The sequence below is a fragment of the Notamacropus eugenii genome, chromosome 3, assembly GCF_028372415.1.
Source record: "Notamacropus eugenii isolate mMacEug1 chromosome 3, mMacEug1.pri_v2, whole genome shotgun sequence".
Taxonomy (NCBI): Eukaryota; Metazoa; Chordata; class Mammalia; order Diprotodontia; family Macropodidae; genus Notamacropus; species Notamacropus eugenii.
The window spans coordinates 330011813-330031913 of record NC_092874.1 but is presented as its reverse complement, the minus strand read 5'-3'; positions in this window follow the sequence as shown (position 1 = coordinate 330031913).

Sequence of the window (20101 nt, the reverse complement as noted above, 5' to 3'; positions counted from 1 at the left end):
AGACCTAACGTGACAGAGAGATGACATGAACCATCTTTAAATTCAAAGAGTTTTTCAAGGTGATCTAACCATAATTTTATGGTGAAAGCTGCTATTAAACATGATTTTTTTGCATCTTTTCTTTCACCAACTTAAGGTCTTTGAGTAAAATGACAATTTTTTTTTAAAGTTGGAATGAATCCCAGATGCCACATACTTAATACCAACGTAGTACTTTCAAAGGTTGACAAAGTTCTTTTAAAAAATTTCTTGAATTCAGTTAATCAGTAAACATGAAGTATCTACTATGTGCCAGTCTAAGTGATGGGGTTATAAATAAGAAAAAAGACAGGCCCTGCCTTCAAGGAGCTTGCAATCTTAATTAGGAAAGACAAGACAAAAAGAAGGTGAAAAGGGGGTGGGAAGTGAGTCAGGGAAGGTACTCAGGTAGAAAAGCTAGAAGCCCCAAAGTTATGAACTCAGGTGAGAAATGAGGACATAGTGCTAACTCATTTGAGCCTTAACAGCCTGTGAGGTGCAGCTAGGTAGTGCAGTAGATAGAGCACTGGGCCTAGTCAGGAGGACCTGCATTCTAATCCAGCCTTAGCTGTGTGACCCTGGCCAAGTCACCTAACCCTGTTTGCCCCAGTTCTTCATCTGTAAAATGAACAGGAGAAGGAAATGGCAAAGCAGTCCAGTATCTGCCAAGAGAAACCCAAATGAGGTCACAGAGAGTAGGATTGGACTGATAGGACTCAACAAAACCCTTGAGATACATACTGTTATCCCCATTTGACAGAGGGCAGTCGAGGCAAAGAGATGTTAAGAAAATGAGTTGACTAGGGTCACCTCACTAATAAAATATCCATTGTAGGATTTGAACTTGGGTCTTCTCAACTTCAGGTCCAACAGTCAGTCACCATACCAAGCTAAGAAAAAGTAGTTAGTGGGATCAAGAGCCTTCTGCCATAAGGGAGGGAAGAACAAACAGAGAATCCTCAATTTTAGAGCTCCAAGAGTCCTTAGGAATGATCAGCTCCAACGTGGTGTTTTCCAGATAAGGAATCTCATTAGACTCATTAGAGCCACTGCCCAAAGTCATTTGTCTGATAGGACAGGTCTTGATTGACAGAAAGCTCCATATGGAATCAGAGTCAATGAGCTCTTCAGTCCAGTCTTTGCTGCGCACTAAGGGAACTGACTGGACAAGTGACTAAATCTCTGGGCTTCAAGTCTCCTCATCTGCAAAGTGATGAAGGGATTAGACTAGACTACGTCTAAGTTCTTTTTGAGCTCTAAACCTGTGATCCTAGGACTTCCAGTTAATTGTCTTTTTGCTTCTGTCACAGAATGGACAAAAATACTATGGGAGAACTGGATAAGTCAAGATTTAGAGTCTCAGTGAACTTAGTTTTCAGTCTGATTCTGCCATGTATGAGGTAGCAAGGTGGTACTGTGTCAAGAGGATTAGGCTTGGACTCAGGAAGACCTGAGTTCAAATCTAACCTCAGACACTTACTAGATATGTGACCCTAGGCAAGTCACTTAAGCCTGTTTGCCTCAGTTTCCTCAACCGTAAAATGGGGAAAACATCTTGCTAGGTCATCAAATGAGATTATATTTGCAAAGTGCTTAACAGTACCTGGCATATAGTGGGTACCATATAAATGTATATTCTGCCCCCAGTTAGAGGCAACTAGATTGTGCAGTGTATAGAGTCTTTGTCCTGAAGTCAGGAAAATCTGAGTTCAAATCTAGCTTCAGACATGAGGTACATGAGACATCCTCTCTTTACCTCGGAGACAGCTAGGTGGTTCAGCAGATAGAATGCTGGGCCTGCAGTGAGGAAGAACTGAATTCAAATTCAGTTCCAACAATCACTAGCTGTATGATTCTGGGCAAGTCACTGAGCCTCTTTTTGCCTTAATCATATGGAGAAGGAAATGGTAAACCACTTCAGTATCTATGCCAAGTAATCCTCATGGATGACAATGCACCTCAACCCCACATCCTAGAGCTGGGTCATTAGATAAGTAGCCATGTCTCTGGACCTTCCATTTCTGTTAATCTCCAAAATGAGAGGAAAAGACTGTATGATCTCTCAAGTTCCCTTCTGGCTCTAAATCTATCATCTTGTGATCCTATGTTTAATATGTTCACTTATAACAATAAGATTAAAATAGTTCCTTTGAAATGAGAATTCCAGAGAGTCTTCAGCAAGTCAACATGGTGGAGTAAGCAGTAATTGCTCTTACTCCGCCTTAGCAATATCTAAAAACCCAGAATATATTGCCCCAGGAAAATTCCTAGAAGACCTGAGTCAATAGAAAGATGGGGTATAGCAATCTTGTAGTCAGAGAAGATTGAGGGATCAATGGGAAAGTTCCTTCTTGCTTTGATAAAATAGGAAGAGTATAGGACAGGAGGTGTCCTAGTGAGCCAGCAACAAGCCCCATCTCAGCAAACCAAGAGGAGATCCTGAGCCCCAGGGTGGTGGAGTGGTCAAGCACCAACACCAGGACCCCCTGAGTGCTTGCAAGGAACAGGCAGGAGAACCAGTAGACTCCAGTTTGGAAAACCACCATCTGCACCAGTAGGCAGGAATCCTCCAGAAGTTCAGTCAGCTAGGCTGACTGAGAGCTTCAGAAAGAAAGCCTCAGTGGCAGTAAATCACCTCCTTGGTGCTCACCCAGACACCAGTGGGGACCAATATGTGCCGAGCTTTGGCTACACATGTGAAGAAGATGGGGCGGTACAGGAACATGATGCTGACTTTGTGTCTAATAGTGTAACATAAGGGTGATAAGGTCAGGGGAGTGGGTACTCAGGGTAAAGAGGTGCCTGCTGGGATTGATGCTGAGAGGTGGGAGAGGTCCTGAGAAAGCTGTTGTTGTTGTTTGGCCTCCATTTTGGAAAAAGACCAGTGACACCACACCTGGACTTGCTCGTGATTTGGATTTAAGTAAAACCCTGACCACAAAGACTAGGAAAAGGCTCTTTTCACGTGTCTTATGCATCCAGTCTCCTCTCTGCAGACAGAAAACTTGACTAACAATGCCTGAAGTGAGACAGACACTCCAGAACTTAGGGCAGGGGTGGGAAACCTGCAGCCTTGAGTCCACATGTGGCCCTCTACATCCTCAAGCACAACCTGATTCATTCTGTGAAGTTTGGATTCAGTCAAATGACCACACTGACAGACTTAGAGGGTCACTTATGGCCTCCAGGTCACACGTTCCCCACTCCTGGGAAGTCAATCTACTATATAAAATTCCCCTTCAGTTGTTTTGAGAAGCTCTTCTCAAGCTTGGCCCCTAGAGGCAAAGTAAGGGAACTACACCCCCAGGATGGAGCTGCAGGCTGTAACAGCAACCACACTGGCATATCCAAGATGGCTGCCAGCTTGGGTTCTTAGACCTGCTTTACTGGAAAGATAGCTGTTTAAGGGGTCAACAATCTTCTTTAATCTACTCTAATTGTATTCACCAGTTCAGTGGAAAGGTTAACAATGAACTTCAGAGAAAACACAAGCAGAAATTATAAGCAGAAACTACAAATAGAGAAATTAGCACAGATCAACAGACAGATCCAACCGTCTGACCAAAGCAATACATACATGGTTACCATAGAGAGACACACCAACATCTGGGTTTTCAGTCAGGGGACTCCTTAACGGCTACCCAGAGTCTTATCTGGCCAAATCACACGAACACTCTTGCAATGAGTGAACCCCAAAACAAAATGCTAACCTCAGAATATATATAAAGTAAAACGGCATCACAGCCCACATGTTTCAGTGCCTAATTACCAAGAGATGTGGAAGTCTTCAAGCAAATAATCCTCCCCTAATCACGCTTCCCTTATTGGGCTCCACCTGAGCCCTATTAATGGATGGGGAAGAACTCCCATTAACATTACACAGGCACAGGCTCAAAAATATACTGGTGAAGAGGGAACAGTGGATACACCTATTCTTTTTGGAAAACTCAAGACACTAGTGAATGCAGACCATAAAGAACTAATACAAGAGTACTTCCATCAGGTAACAGACCCTCCACATCCACTGGTTATAATTATGGATGGAGAGTCATATTTATTTTGAATATTTTAGAGTAAGAAATGCAATTGGTTGTACAAAAGCTGATGTCTTCTTTGCTAGCTTTGGGAAATTGAGGTGGTCCTAGGGAAGGAGATTACCTTGGATCCCCAAGGGCAGTCACAGTTACCATATCAATTTTTTATTTGATGTTTTTGATATTATTATATTTGATGTTATTTGATATTTTTATCCCACTTGGACTCAAAAGACTTCTGGTGATAGTAAAGACTGATTGAGAATGTAGATTGTAATGCTACCCTGGACAGTGATACAGTCACCATCATTTTCCAGTCTTTCTAGGATAAATATTTGAGGAAAAAATGCCTTCAAGTCTATAGACAGGAATTGAAGTTGGTGGATTGAATGATATCCTTTGGATACATCATAGTAAAACTGAAATTCCCTAAGGAAGGTTTTTGGGTTCAACAGACAAGTGGACCCTGTAATTTTGCTAAGTTTAGACTGTCTAATATTCACTCAATCGGAGCTAACTGATTCTTTTCAAAATCCTACCAGAATACTGCCAAAAACAAGTTAGGGCTCAACATGCATGCTTTTGACTATCCATGTAGACTATGCAGAATCTCACAAGAGGACAGAGATAAGAGGTGCCAATGACCATTTTCTCCTGACTGGACAGACCTCTGGGCTGAATCATCAGATATTTGACTTTGGTGAGTCCTTTGGGTCAGAAGCATGGCAGAATTAGTTGAGGCAGAAAAATTAGCAAGAGGATTTGTTTGTACTCTCTGAGTGATCAGGATGTGGGATGTCTATGATATAACCTACAAAATATGGCTCCCTCACATATGATCATTCTGAGAAAGATCTGGGAAGATTTCTTTATGATGGAAAATCTCAGAAACCATTCCAAACACATCCTAGCATCTTCACAGAATCCAGCAATGCCTATGTATCATTAGTAGGGGTGATACATAAGAAGAATGGGAGGATTTGAAGGTGAGGCAAGCTTACCTAGTGACATATGTTTGGGAGTTTCAGGTGAAGGAAGCAAAGGAAATATTCACCATCAGTCCATTTGTTAATGGAGAGAAGGCTGTTAAAGTAACCATTGCTTTAGATCAGATGAATGAAGACAGAAACAAAAGAGATCTTCCACAAGGAAATAGAGATCATCTGAAAAAGCCTTGGTTAACTGATTTGTTAGTAACAGACCAACACAACCCTAGTCCCATCCCCCTTTTGAAGGTAGGAGAGGAAAGGAGCGATTGCTCAGCCATGGATGTCCTGTTGCTTTTCACAAAGATAGAACTGTTTCCTTGAGATGTGGGGTGAAGAATTCCCAATCTATCACCATGCAGGCTACCCAGACCCTGTCACATGGTACCTGCTACTTAAATGTTCACACCTGTTCTGCAGCTGATGGTATTAGAGAGTTTCTTGGGGCAATGAAAGTCCCAGAGTCACATAACCACTACATGTCACAAGAGAGTCTTAAGCCTGGGTCTTACTAAGGCCATGAATGGCTCTCTGTACACTGCTCCACATTGCCACTCTATAGGCAAATACAGCTATCCCTTCCACATCATGATTTTCCCCATCTCAGTGTTGATATACCTCAGGTCACCATAATAAATTAAATGAGAGTTTTGGGGGAGTTTTGCAAAAGCTATAGACAACACATGAAGGTCAGCAGATGAAAGAGAAAAAAGTTAGAAATGCAGAAATGTATACTACTGTATACTATCAACATTTTTATCTTTTAATGTTATAAACATAGAGAATTTCTTTTAAGTTAAAATAAGTAAAGATTTTGGGAAAAGAACAGGGTAGACAGCACACAATACATCAAGATTGGAAATGCAGAGATGTCACATTGACCTACATATTGTTTATGACCAAATGCTTAACCCAGATTTCATGATAAGGTGCTGTAAAATCTCATAGAAGAAAAAGAAAAAATTTAGACCTCTTCTTTGTTACAAAGGGGGGGGCCAAAATTTTTTATGTGGATTTTCCAGATTGGGAGGGCTCCACACCCCTAATCCCAATGATGTGGAAGGAATAACTATATATATAAGCTAAAGACAAGATGATGTTGGAATTGGGGTAGGAGGAAAGTACTAGGAGCTGTTCTGGGAGGATCAGTAAGGTCCTCATAAAGGAGATGATGCTTGCGTTAAGTTTGTGTTCTCCCATATTGTGACTTTCAGCCCTTTTGTTCCTCCAGTTATGAGGATGAGGTAGATGATCTTCAGCTATCTTCAAGAAACACTGTGTTCATGAATTCCCCCTTTTATCTCTAGAAAACCAGATCTTTGACCCTGAATTCAAGTTTATTCTCAAAGCAAATCCTAAGAAATCTCCCTTCTCTTCCAAAAGGCTAAATCCTGTGATCATGCTGCTTGGAAAATGTCTCTTCCTGCGATGAAGAGGCTGGAATAATATAATCTTTGGGCTCCCTTCTCAGACCATATTAGATGAGCACACATGGCTTCTAGCTCTGGGATCTTTCACCAGCGCTCCAGGTGTTATGATCAAATGGGCTGAGAAGATCCATTTATGAATCCTCCTCTTGGGCCAAATTGATGAAAAGTATGAGGACAAGCACATGTAGCTCCCATGGGATTTCTCCCCATCTTGGCTACAAAAATATCCTGAGAAGCTTTGTTTGACTAAAATTCTAGTTAACTCTGTCTATAGGATTCTTTTTATCTACCAAGCTCATAACAAAATTAATTCAGGCTGGCATAGTCAGTTCTTGATGAAGACATCTTTACTCTCAGGATCATCATTCATCTTTCATAACACATTCTGGAATTATTCCAGGAATCAAATGAAAATGTACACCATACCCTGTTTTTCCTTTTTTTAAAATTGTGACATTTTCTTTTCTCAAGTCCTGGACACTTCAATTCTCTCTCTCTCTCTCTCTCTCTCTCTCTCTCTCTCTCTCTCTCTCTCTGTCTCTCTCTCTTTCTCTCTCTCTCGCTAACCTATTTTAAAAAAAAATATAATTTCCTAATGACTCTCTCCATCCATCCTTCCTTGTAATAAAAAAGTAGTCAGACAAAATAAATCAATGCATCAGTCATGTTTGAATGTGTATGCCTCATTCTATACCCATTGCCTACCATCTCTTGACTGATAGGTAAAAGGAGTGCTTTACTATGGAGTCTTCTGAAGCTATCATCTCAGCAATCACATCTGCCAATTGATTCAGTATCATAATATACAACTTATTGGGGTTTAGTGACTTGAACTCATCAGAGACAACTAAGTGCTCTATTACGCTCTTCTTCCTCCTCCTGGATTTCAACTCTATATTAGCCATTTATTGTTCTGTTTTGCTGTGTTAGGGAAGCCAGTGGGGAATAAAGTTCCAAGATGGAGAGATTAGAAACCATGTCAAATCTGGCAAAAAAAACTTAATGTCAATGAGGGCTAAAGTATGGGCAATGACTGAAATGGTGAGAGTTATTTATTTTTTCCATCATGTTCTGCTTTTAAATTTTCTGTTTTTAAAGGTTACTCTTTTATTTTTAAGACCTCTTATGAAATGACACAAAAAGGAAAACAGTCCATATCTGCCTCTAAGTATCTAAGAATCTTAGATTGATAATGATACCTAACAATGAGAGCAGCCCTAAAGGGAAGCAGTGTGCCTCTGAGGTGGTAGGCTCAATCTTATCAGAGGTCTTGAAGCAGAAGAAAGAAGCTGACTGACCACATGTCAAGAACATGAAGAATGTTACAATGGGGATTCCTTTCCAAGGGTGGGTTAGATTAGTTAGTCACTGAGATCTCTTCCAATTCTCCAACTCTGTTCCTGTGACATAAAAAGCATGTGAATAAAACAGCTGAAACAAATGTAAGTAAACCTGGAAGCCAAGAAAAAGAATTTTCCAAATACAGTTCTCACTCCCCATCTGAGTTGAGAGCAGAGATAATCATGATCTACATTAAATGACTTGGATAAGAAAGATAAATAAGGAAGATGCCGCCTCTGGTCACAGCTCTGTGTATTCTGTAATTAAGTCATTTGAATCTTTCTTTTGGGTGGGTTGCAATATACTTCATTCAGTACTATAGAATTGTCCTTTGTGAACAACTGTTATCTTAAAATAATTTATAATATATTAGCTGTATTTACAGTGGATCCCCCTTGGTGGAAGTTTGGTTATTCAGGGTTTCCAAATGGATTCCAAGACTGTGTCATGAGCTAGAGGTCAAAAATCTAATGGTAAAAATTTTCTGTAAAACTTTTTTGTTAACTCCCAGAAGACAAATTGGAATCAATAATGAAATTCTCTACTCTCATGCAAGTTAATTTAGTCTTTTCTGTTCTGGGTCCTCTTCCCTTCTTTCTCATTGTTTCTTAGTGACCTCATTAGTCCCTAATTGCTATAGGTTTAGTTATCATCTCTGTGCAAATAACTCCTAGACCTATACACCTAGATCTAGTCTCTCTCCTGAGCTTCAGTCCCACATCACCAACTTCCTCATGGACATTTTAAATTGAATATCCTGAAATATTTTGTAATAGGCCAGACCAGGTACCCGGGAATCAATATTGGAATGACATGACTTTGTCATAGTCTCACTCTTCTGACCTAGACCTGACTCAGACCAGTCCCTTGGCAGTTAGTTCAAGTTTGACTTTAATATGAAATAAGACACTCAAAGGTCATTCAATAGTTAACAAAAGATTTCCTTCTCCATACATTGCACAGGAGGAATATGCATCAAATACCCCCACCACAAGCTGATTCAGCGCAACAGAGCTCCCTTCCCTCTGAGCTGCAGGTGTAATCTGTCTACTGGCCAAGAATGAGGGGGTGAAGCTACTCCTTGGTTGATACTCAGGCCACCAGGAAGTCAGGTATGTCAATAGTTTGAGTCTTTCATCCCCTGAGGCAAAGAAATCTCAAGGACATTTTTCAATACCTTTTAAGAAAAAAACTAAACTAGTTTGCATGGGAGTAGAGAATTAGGATATTGATTCCAATATACCGTCTGACAGTTAATGAAAGGTTTACTAACCAGTGCAGGGAAAGTATATTTATCTCAGATACAGTGTGGATTCGGCTGAACATATTTTTTAGTGTTGGTAATACTACTACTGAGACTACTAGTCAGAAGCCTCAGGGAGAGCCCCCAACTCCTCATGAACTCAACCTTAGTCCTCTGAGCCAATTAAGTCTCAAGGACAATTTCAATGCTTTTGAAGGATAGGACCTTAGGAGACCCATGCTCAGCCTATAGAGGAGGGCTCTAGAAAATGTTCCTATCACAATAACAAGCTCAATCCATGTGAAAGAGACCAATGCCTTTACCAGAAAACCCACTAGTCTTCCTGATTTTCCTGTTTCTGTTGAGGGTACCACCCCATCTTTCTGGACATCCAGGGTAGCAACCACAGAGTCATCCCTCACTCTCATAGCCTATCAATTGTGAAAGAAAAAGAGTTGATACTAATACAATACTATGCATTTAGGTGCCTATATGTAGAAAGATGTATTTAACATTATCTTTACCCAAGGCTGTAGAGAGATATCCAAGCCTGCATCCTCCTCCTCATCCTCTTTATCATCATCATACTGTCTTCTCACATGACTCTTTCCCCAAAGATAATTTCAGACATTTTTAGGAATCTGAAACAGGAAAAGGCTATCTTAAATAAAGCCTAGGGTAACCTTACAGAATTTAGCAACCATATCTTCAAGAGACAGAGGGAGGAGATTGCCCTTAGGTCACTTTGGGGGAGGGGGGATCACATAGGAGGGAGGGAAGAGAAGTGTATGTCTTATCTAGGTAAACTTTGTTGGATTTCTGGTTATTATCTGGTTATCATCCTTAATCCATTCACCTAAGGAATGGATTCGTTTGATGCAGATCTATTCTGCCCAATTTTACAAATAACTTTTCTTAAGTGTCTGGAAAGGGGTGTAGAGAAAAATATACTTTTTTAGTATTTCTAGAGAAACTAAAAAGGAGTACTAGGGAATCTAGAAGAACCAAGTCCAGATTTTGGCTCAGATCCTTACTAGCTACGTGGCATAAAGCAAATCATCACATTCCCACTGCCTCACTTTCCTCACCTATAAAATGAGATACCAGCACCTCCCTTCTAGTGAGGATAAAATGAGATAATATTTGAAAAGCACTTTGCAAACCTTAAAGCACTATATAAATGCTACCAATTTTATTATTCATAACAGTAATATCAATATCCTCCCATAGTTAATAAATCTTATCCATTCTACCCACACATTTCTCGAGTCAATCCCCTTCTCTCTACTAATGGGACTCCCAACCATAATTCAATCCTTTGTTACCTCTCAAATAAACTACAGTAAATAGTCTCCTATTTGATCTCCCTGACACATCTCTTTTTTTCTGACTAGTAAAGTGATATTTCTAAAGCACAGGCCTGACCAAATCACTCTTCTCCTCAAAAAGCTCCATTGACTCATAGTCCCCTCTAAGATCAAATACGTACTTCTTTGCATGCTCTTACAATCTGGCTCAGACATAAAGCTTAGTGGTGTGTCAGACAGAGTGGAAGACTCAGAGGCAGGAAGACCTCACTTTGTGAACACGGACAAGTTACTTAACTTCTGTCAGCCTCAGATTCCTCATCTGTCAAATGGGGTCAAAATTGTGACTAAGATTGTCAAATTTATTGCCATAGAGTTAGGCAAAATAACTCCTAGTTGTTTTCATTTTCCTCTTCATTGGTGGTGAATCCACCCTTTTCATTTTAGATACTGGTAATTTGGTTTTGTTTTCTTTTATCAATCAAAGCAAACAATGGTTTGTCTATTTTATTGGGTCTTCATAAAACCAGCTCTTTGTTTTATTTATTAGTTCAATAGTTTTCTTATTTTCAATTGTATTAATCTTTCCATTGGTTTTCAGAATTTCTAATTTGGTATTTACCTGAGATTTTTAATTTATTCTCTTTCTAGCTTTTGTAGTTCCACGCCCAATTCACTGATCTCTTCTTTCTCTATTTTATTCGAATAAGCATTTAGACATATAAATGTTCCCCTAAGAACTGCTTTACCTGCTCCCTATAAGTTTGGTATGTTGTCTCATTATTTAGGGTCAGGGAACCTGGGTTCCAATACAAACCTTGCCACTTATTACTATCTTTGTGATCTTGAACAAGTCATTGTGAAATGAAGATGCCTGACCAAATGGTCTATAAAATGTCTAATACAACACAGACTACTTACTTCCTAAGACCTCCTCTCAGTGGGTGATTGTACACGTAGCGAAGGCAACTCATTTTTAGCCTTAACATATTTTCGATTCAGTTGTAGATTTTGTTTAATTAGGAATGCAGGGGTTGAACTTTTCAGTCTTTGCAGGCCTCCTCAACTCCCATCCCCCAAATTGAGACTTTTCTTTCAAATACAGCTTAACCAAAATGAGGGGGAATCCAAGAAAATATTTACCACAGCTTCATACGGATAGGATTCCTCTGTGTCAATGCCTCCATTTATCTTCACATGTTCAAAGGCACCATAGAACCACCATTACAGCCTTCGTTGCCTTCATCCCTAGCACACTCCACCAAAATCTGCTCACTAAGTGAAACAAGTGTGCCTGTCTTACAGAACCACTGGGCTTCCAGGGAACCAGTTGCACTAAATACCCAGCAAGAACCACATGAACCCTGAATACATCAAAAAGAAGCTCTGGTTAGTTTACAAGACACTCTGAGTTACCTTTGTGACACATATCTAAACAGTTTTAAATATGGAAGGGAACACAGTCACAGATCTGAGATAAAGTGTCTGTTTATCAATCATAAGATTCACTGATTTTTATCTGAGTTATCTATGGATCAAGCTTAAGCAACTTTTAATACCTGGTCCTTAATAGGAGTTGCATAGCCTTTCTTTTTCCAGTCAACAGATTCAGGGATTTGTTCAAAGACAGATTCATGAAATAGAGTTCTTTTGGACTTTCCTTGAAAACTTCTTTGTGTACAGCCATTCATCACTTGTCTGAATTCCTCATTGGTCTAAAATGTAGAGAAAGGTAGTTTATATTAAGCAAATTGGGAGGAAAAGTTAACTGACTACTTAATACTAACATCAGATTGTGACAACACACCCACCATATCTCCAAACTTGTTTATTTCCAACTGGAAACTGTCTGCCAGCACTATACTCCAGATTGTGCATTTCAATCATTCTCAAATTCTTCTCCCATGAAATTCTTCTCTTCATTCTGGAAGCAAGTACAAAAATATAAGGTTCAATAAGCTTCTCCTTATATCATTACACATTCAAGTGAAATTATTCTCAGTCCAAATCCATTGTCAATAACTCGGTTAACACCCAGTTGGGATGGTGACCACATCGAAATATTGCCATCCCAGAGGGTTTCCAAGTTCTGATGCTACAGACATCCCTGCCCTCTGAACTTCTATGGGAAAAGCAGCAATCTTGAGCAAATGAAGCTCTTGTCTGGATAAACACAGGCTTCTGGGGAAAGGCCATTTCACTATTCCACCATGAACATGTTGTACTCAACACAGTTGGAGGAAAAGAGTTTAAAGGTTACCCCTTCATAGGTCCTTCTGTGTTGTGACTTGCATTGTTCCCATTTAGCATCTAAAGTCCTGTCAAATTGTGGAGCAGCAGCTGCTATCCCCAAGCACAGGGAAACTAAACACAGGTAGAAATTCATGTTCTAAACCTTAAGGGGAAAAAAGCAAGAAAGGGATAGAAAATGTGTATGATTAAAAATCAAGCCAAATCAAAAATCCAAGCTCTTGTTTCTTTGGGAAATAAACAAAACCTTCACAGTGGAAAAACAAAATTCATTCACTAAATATTTATACGTTATCTATTTATATCCTAAGCATTGTGTGTATAGCGGGGTGGAGTAAAGGTAAATATTAAAGATGTAATAGTGATCTAGAGTTTTTCAGGGAGTTTAGACATAGGTGGCACAGTGGATAGAGGGCTGAACCTAGGGTCAGGAAGACTTCAGCTGAAATCCTGCCTTAGATGCTTAGTAGTAGATGTAGAGCTGTAGGCAAAACACTTAACCTCAGACATCCTTAACCTCAGTCTCTTTATCTGTAAAATGGGGATAATAAAAGCACCTACCACAGGGTTATTATGAGGATAAAATGAGATATTTGTAAAGTACTTTTGAAACTTTAAAGCACTAGCTACTTTTTTTACTATCATTATGGTTAGAGACTAAGGTTAAACCACATCCCACTCCCTGTCAACCTACAAGGCCTGTCTCCAATACAATTACACTAATCATCTCCTACTTGGCCTTCTCTCTCATGTTCCCAACCTCCCTCAACCAAAGGAACTATGATAAAACTACTGCCAAGCAGCAGCCATTGGGAAAATGGGGGAATGGAGGGGCTGGTAGCTGGAGCAGTGACTAGTAAAAGATTCTTTCATTCCTGTGAGTTCTAAAAGAAGATGTAAGAGGGTATGGGATATGCAGATTTTATTACTTATCTTTCTCCTCCAACCCATCCCATTTCCAAACCATGACAACTATCATTGTCAAGGATACCACTTTCCTTCCAAAGTTCTCAACCTCAGTCTCACCTCCAACTCTTCCTCACCCCACCTCTCCAATCAGTTGTCAAAGCATCTCTCTCATTTGTTTCCACAAAAGCCAAGTTCAGGCCCTGACCACCTTTCCAATGGACTTTGGCAATAGCCTTCTAACTTCTCTCTCTGCCCCAAGTCTTCCTTCACTCCATCCAGTTCTCACACAGCAGCCCAAATCTCTCTAAAGTGAACATTTTCTCTTATCATCTCCAGCACACTCCAGTGTTTCTATTGCCCCCAGAATCATATTATTTCATTTTTATCTGATACGTAAAAAAACTTCCATTTGTGTTTATTAGCACAGTAGTACATGTATAATTTATTGAAATGAATGTACATATATATTGGTCCAGTGCTCACAAATTTTTTACCTGGTTGCCTGACGGAGTTGGGGGAGGGGGTTGTCTTAGCAAAAGTCAACAGATGACTGCTTTATTGAGAACAGGGACTGTCTTTTGACTCTTTACAAGCCCAACACTTAGCACAAGATGCCTGGCACATAGTAGGTACTAAATAAATGTTGTTCTTAAAGCCACTACAACATTTCTAAGCCTCTCCCTAAACCTAATCACCACATTCCCCTTCTTTAGAACTCAAAGCAACTCCATTTCTCAGGAGCATGACCAAGCAACATACTATCCCAGAAAAGAGCTAGATTTGACATTAAGGTTCAATCAAGACCCTTGCTACTTACTATCACATGGACATATATGGGGATGCCACTTCACCTCAGAGCCCCAGTTTCCCTAAGGTCCCTTCCAACTCTAAAGCTATAATCCTACAGAATTTAAAGGTAAGACTTTACAGTCAACTGCTGATGGAGAGAGTGGGAGAAGAGAAAAGCCTTTTCTGCCTTTTCTACAGCCCAGTGAGATAGCCACCTCTGGACTTTCAGATCTTCCCAGCCTTAGATCTGAAAGCCCTGCAGGCCAAAATCCATCTTTTACAAATTCAAGGGTAAGGAAGCAGTTCACACAAACTCTGAGCATCTTAAACTTGTGCATCCAAAACAGCTTCTTGTCTGCCTCTCTCCTAACAAGCTCCACCTCTCCAGGCAGGGAAAGAAAGTCATGTGGAGGTGCCCCTGTGAGGTAGGACACCCAACAACTCAAGCCAGGCAGAAGGGATGTGGCTAGAGGCCATGAGTCATCCCTTCCAGCACTAATGTTAGCTTCCTAACCACCTTACTCTGAAGTAGATGCTATTAATTGGTCCTGGTTTCACGCAACCTCTAGGAAAGGTGACATCCTTACATACTCAATTGCCTTTCAGCCAGAGCCCACACCCCTGGCTGAACTTTGCTCACCAGTCTCATCTGCCAGCAGCAACAGCAACTGCAAACTCTTCTTTAACCATCCCCCTTCTTAAGCACAGGTTCTGTCCTCTCTTTCTCCTCCCATCCCAGGAGTCCCCCAGAACTTAAGGAGTTCACCCCTTTCTGAGACCCTCCTTCAGACCAGCCCTACCTGACTGTCTCAACAGTGGTGGAACTTGAGGAGAGCCAGACCTCAAAGGATACTTGGGGGTCCTGGAGTCAGCTTGCTCAGCCCTGGGTCCAGTGGCTCCTCTTTTATGTGAATGTCCCAGGCTAAACTTGCCTGGTCCCACCTCCCATAGTAGCACTGGTTGTGTCAGGATGAAAGGGTGGGGCCAGTGTTGAGTAGGAGACTCCCTGGGGCATGATGCTTTCAGTGTCTTCAATCTGTTGGGTTTTGCTGTTGCCTTAAAGATGGAGATGCAAACGGGGGTGGGGGGGGAGGGAAGGAAAAGGAGGACGTTGATGATCCCTGAAGCTACTTTCTCTTTCTTTGCTTATAGAAGGTGAAAAGGGTCGGGGCTTCTCCTAAAGGGCATCTGTTTGGCTCAGGGTTCAACTTGGGAGTGGATGGGAGGGAGGGAGGAATAGCCTTGTCACTATGCATTATTGAGATCAGTAGTTTGGCAGAGGTGACCTAGAAAAACCACTTCTATATTCACTAATTCATTGATTTCAATGTTTAGAGAATAATCATTGAGGTAGAGATGGAAGGGATCTTCCAGTCCTATGTTTTATTTATGAAGGAACCAAGGCCCACAGTCCGAGTGACTTGTCCAAGGTCAAGCAGCAAATGGCAGCCCTATGATTCAAACCCAGGCCCTCTCTCTCCAACTTCCGAGATTTTCTGCATAAAGACTCAAAGTCAGGAGGTCTACAAGATGGGGATCTGAGTCCCCAGGGAACTTAATTGTGGAGAGGGATGATAGTTCTGGGCAGAAAATATAATATGCTCTAATTAATATGAGATACTCCAGAGAAGTGTAACTAAATTGACCACTTTGTGTAATGGAGATTCGGATGTGAGGGTGGGTCAGAGGCAGACTTTCTTGTAGGGATGGCATTGGAATTGAGCCAGGTGGGAGAAAGAGGCTTTCAGTTGGCCATGTGGTGGGGACAGCAGTCTAGGAAGAAGGTGGGTAAAAGTTTAGAGGTGGGAAAGTAACTGGTAGCTGTCTTCTCCAGTAGTTCTCTCTTCTCTCACTAATCTTCAGTTGTTCCCTGTCTATTGGCTGTTTCCCTAGTGACCACAAAAGTGCCTATGTCTCCCTTATCCTCAAAAAACCTACACATGATTCCTGCTGTCATTCTATATCTCTCCTTCCATTGGTGGCTAAACTCCTTGAGAATTCCATGTACAATGGTTGCATCTATTTCCTTTTCTCTCGATCAATTCTTAACTCTGAGCAGCCTGGCATTGGATCTCCTTATTTAGCTGAAACTGTTCTCTCCACAGCTGCCAGTGATCTTGCCAAATCCAAATCCAACAGCCTTTTCCTCAGTCATTATTCTTCTTGTCCTCTCTGCGTAGCCTCTGCCACTCTCAGTCTCCCTCTGCTCCTTGACACTAAGTTTTCATGCCACACTGCTCTCTTTTGGTTCTCCTCACTCTCACACTGCTCCTTGTCAGTCTCCTTTGCTGGATCTTCTTCCATTTCTTGACTTGTGAGGGTCCCCCAAGACTCTCTTCTAACTCCTCTTTTCCCTCTTTGCTGTTTTATTTGGTGATCTCATAAGCTCCCATGATTTCAGTTATTATCTCCATGTAGAAGTCTCTCAGATCAATTTGTCCAGCCACAACCTCTCTCTTAGCTTTCAGTCTTGCATCTCCAACTAACTGCCTTTTAGACATTTTGAACTGGATCCCACAGATACATTAAATTCAACTTGTCCCACACTGAACTCATTACTTTTCTCCCTAAATCTTCCCCTCTTCCTAACTTCCCTGTTACCATCAAGGGTACCATTCTCCCATTCACCCAAACTCAAATCCTAGGTGTCATTCTCTACTCCTCCCTCTTACCTTCCATAGACAATCACTTGTCAAGTTCTGTCAATTCTGCCTTCAAAACATATCTTACATATGTTTCCTTCTTTCTTCTGACATTGCCACAATGCTGGTGGCACCTCAAGCTTAGACTATTGCAATGGTCTGATGGTTGGTCTCTGTGCCTCAAGTCTTTCTCCACTCCAATCCACCTTAGATTCAAGCTGTCAAACTGATTTTGTTAAAATGTAGGTCTAACCATCTCTCCCCACCACTTGGCAATAAATGCTCCATCTTTTAAAACCTTTCATAACCTGGTCCCTTCCTTCTTTCCAGGACTCTTAATTCTGACTCCCTCCACATATTCTGTGAACCAATGACAAGTGTCCTTTGTGTTCCTTGAGCTCAACACACCATCTCCCAGCTCTTTGCATTTTCACTGGCTGCCTTCCATGTCTGAAAATCTCTTCTTCCTCATCTCTGATCCTCAGCTTCTTTCAAATGTCACTCAAGTCCCAAGTTGTACAAGAAACCTTTCCCTGTCTTCCTTAAACTTACTTCCTCCTCTGTGTGGTTATCTCTAATTTATCCTGACTATATCTTGTTTGTGGGGGATCTAGGTGTTGCAGTGGATAGTGTCAACTCTGGGGTCAGAAAGACTCATCTTTCAGATTTCACATCTGGACGCAGACACTTCCTAGCTGTCTGTGTGATCCTGGGCAAGTCACTTAACCATGTTTGCCTCAGTTTCCCGATCTGTAAAATGAACTGGAGAAGAAAATGGCAAACCACCCCAGTGTCTTTGCTAAGAAAACCCCAAAAGGGATCATGAAGAGTCGAACTTGACTGAACAACATCTTATTTATACGTAGTTGTTGGCAGGCTGTTACAACCTCCCCACCCTCTATGAGACTGTGAACTCCTGGAAAGCAAGGACCATGTTTGGTTTGGTTTGGTTTTTACCTTTCTTTGTATCCTCAATGCTTAGCATACTGCCTGGCATATAGTAGGTACTTAATAAAAGCGAATTGTTGAACTGGCAGGCCCTGTGCTAGTTTTACTGGAATTTAGAATATACAGATAGTAGTATGAGGTGAGGAGATTAGAAAAAGTGGTAGTGGGAATTCAGTGAACCACACTGTCTCCAGTTCTGGAGCTAGCTCAGTTCCTTTTCTATTCAATTATGGGTCTAGTTCAATTTCTGCCTTGTAAGAAAACTATTCCATTGTGCGAATTGTGAGAGAAATTTACTACATTATTTGAACCAAACCTTGTGTGACTAGGAAGCTGGACCTCCTCTACCTACTGCTTAGAGACACTTAAAGAAATTCTGGGTTTTGATGACCAGAAAGCCCATCCAAAGACTGATGCAAGTTCTCTCACAATTTTACATCTCAAGCAGCTCAAATGTCTTATCTCAAAACTGGTACTGTACTGATCAATCAGTTATTGCTTCCATGTTCCTTTGATTGAATACAGACTTGTGAGGCAAGTGGGATACCTCCTTTTCTGATTCTGGGGAAAATGCACCTGTTTGATCTCCCTCTCCCAACCTGCAAAGTCCTTAATCTTTCATCCAGTTAGAAATCAGAGTACCTGATTTTGTATCCTGGTTAATTGTTCTCTTTTTATTATTTGGTCTTATGTGATGAATTATTTTTAATGCACAAAAGTCTGTCTCTCCCTGTCTTTGGGAGTGCATTGCGAAAGCTGAAGGACCTAAAACTGATTTGTTAAGCAATTGGCATGTCTTCCTTAATAAAGTCATGTAGGCACAAGTTCAAATCTTTGTTTCCTCAGTCATTTCATCTTTCACCCACCAGAGATAAGGTTGGAGGGCCAATCGGATTGTGGAGGGCCTTGAATGCCAGGTGAACTGGAATCCAATGGAAAAAACAATGAATTAAGAGACTCCAGTGATTCAGTTCACCACCATAGTATCTCCTTGAGAACAAGTCACTTGTAGTCTCTGGGGAAGGAGATAAATTTCCTTAACTGCTAAATAAGGGGGTTGTAACAGGTAATAATTAAGGTACCCTTTAAGCTAACAAAAAATTTTATAAGAAATTGTATTTCTTAGGTAACTGATATATCACCAAAATTTGTGCAGAGAAATTACATGACTTGATCTTAAGGAAAATTATGAGTCTGGACAATGGGACTGTCAAGGAGGGAATAATGGGAGAAATACTGCAGAGATGCAAATAACAGGATTAAACTGATGAGATTTGGAAGATGTGGGATAGAAAAAAATCAGAGTATACTTCACATAGGTTTGTAACATAAAATGCTGGCTGAATGACAATGACAGTCAGGAGGAACAGAATTTGGGGGGACAGTTCTGAACGTGGCTTTGACATGGTTTTCAATACAGTTAGAGAAGAGTTGACCTGTCATTGACTCCTCATTGGCATTCCTGCCTCTCATTTCTCTTCTCTGTTTTTATTATTTTTCATATCTTTTTTTCTGTTTTTCTTTATCTATCACATAGCTGCCAATCTGATATTCCAAAAGCGCATACCTACCCATGTGAGAGAATTTAATTTTATGCTATCATGTTAATAGCTAATTATTACTTTGTGCATACCCTTTTCCTTCTGTTTGGGTTGAGACCTATCTTCTGAAAAGGTCAGTCACAGTGTCTGAAGGGCTGGTCTAGTGATGAAATTATTCCCAGCTCCCAAGGCACCTACTTGTTTATTAGGCTGGCCAGGACTCACCTTTCCCTCTTACCATGTGAATTGCCTTTAAGGCTGAGCTCGGGTACAATGCGCTAGCTGATCCTGAGCTTCCCAGATTTTAGTGTCATCTGTAGCCTCATACCCCTACATTCTTTCAAAACTGTTTTGTATGCATTTATTTTGTATGTATTTTGAACCTATCTTCACATATGTCCACATCAGCCCCCTAAACCCCATCCAATTAAATGTCAGATAAATCGTTTAGGTCGAGGACAACCTAATTTTTGTCTTTGAATCCCCAGCATATGATACCAGGTCATTAGTCACAAGTTTCCTAATGCCTCTTAAAGCTAGTGCCTGCTCTTTGTTGGTGAATTCCAATTTATCCTCTATATTGCATGTTGAACATAGTTGTTTCCATGTTGTCTCCCCATTAGACTATAAGACTATAATGTCCCTGGGAGCAGGGACTGTCTT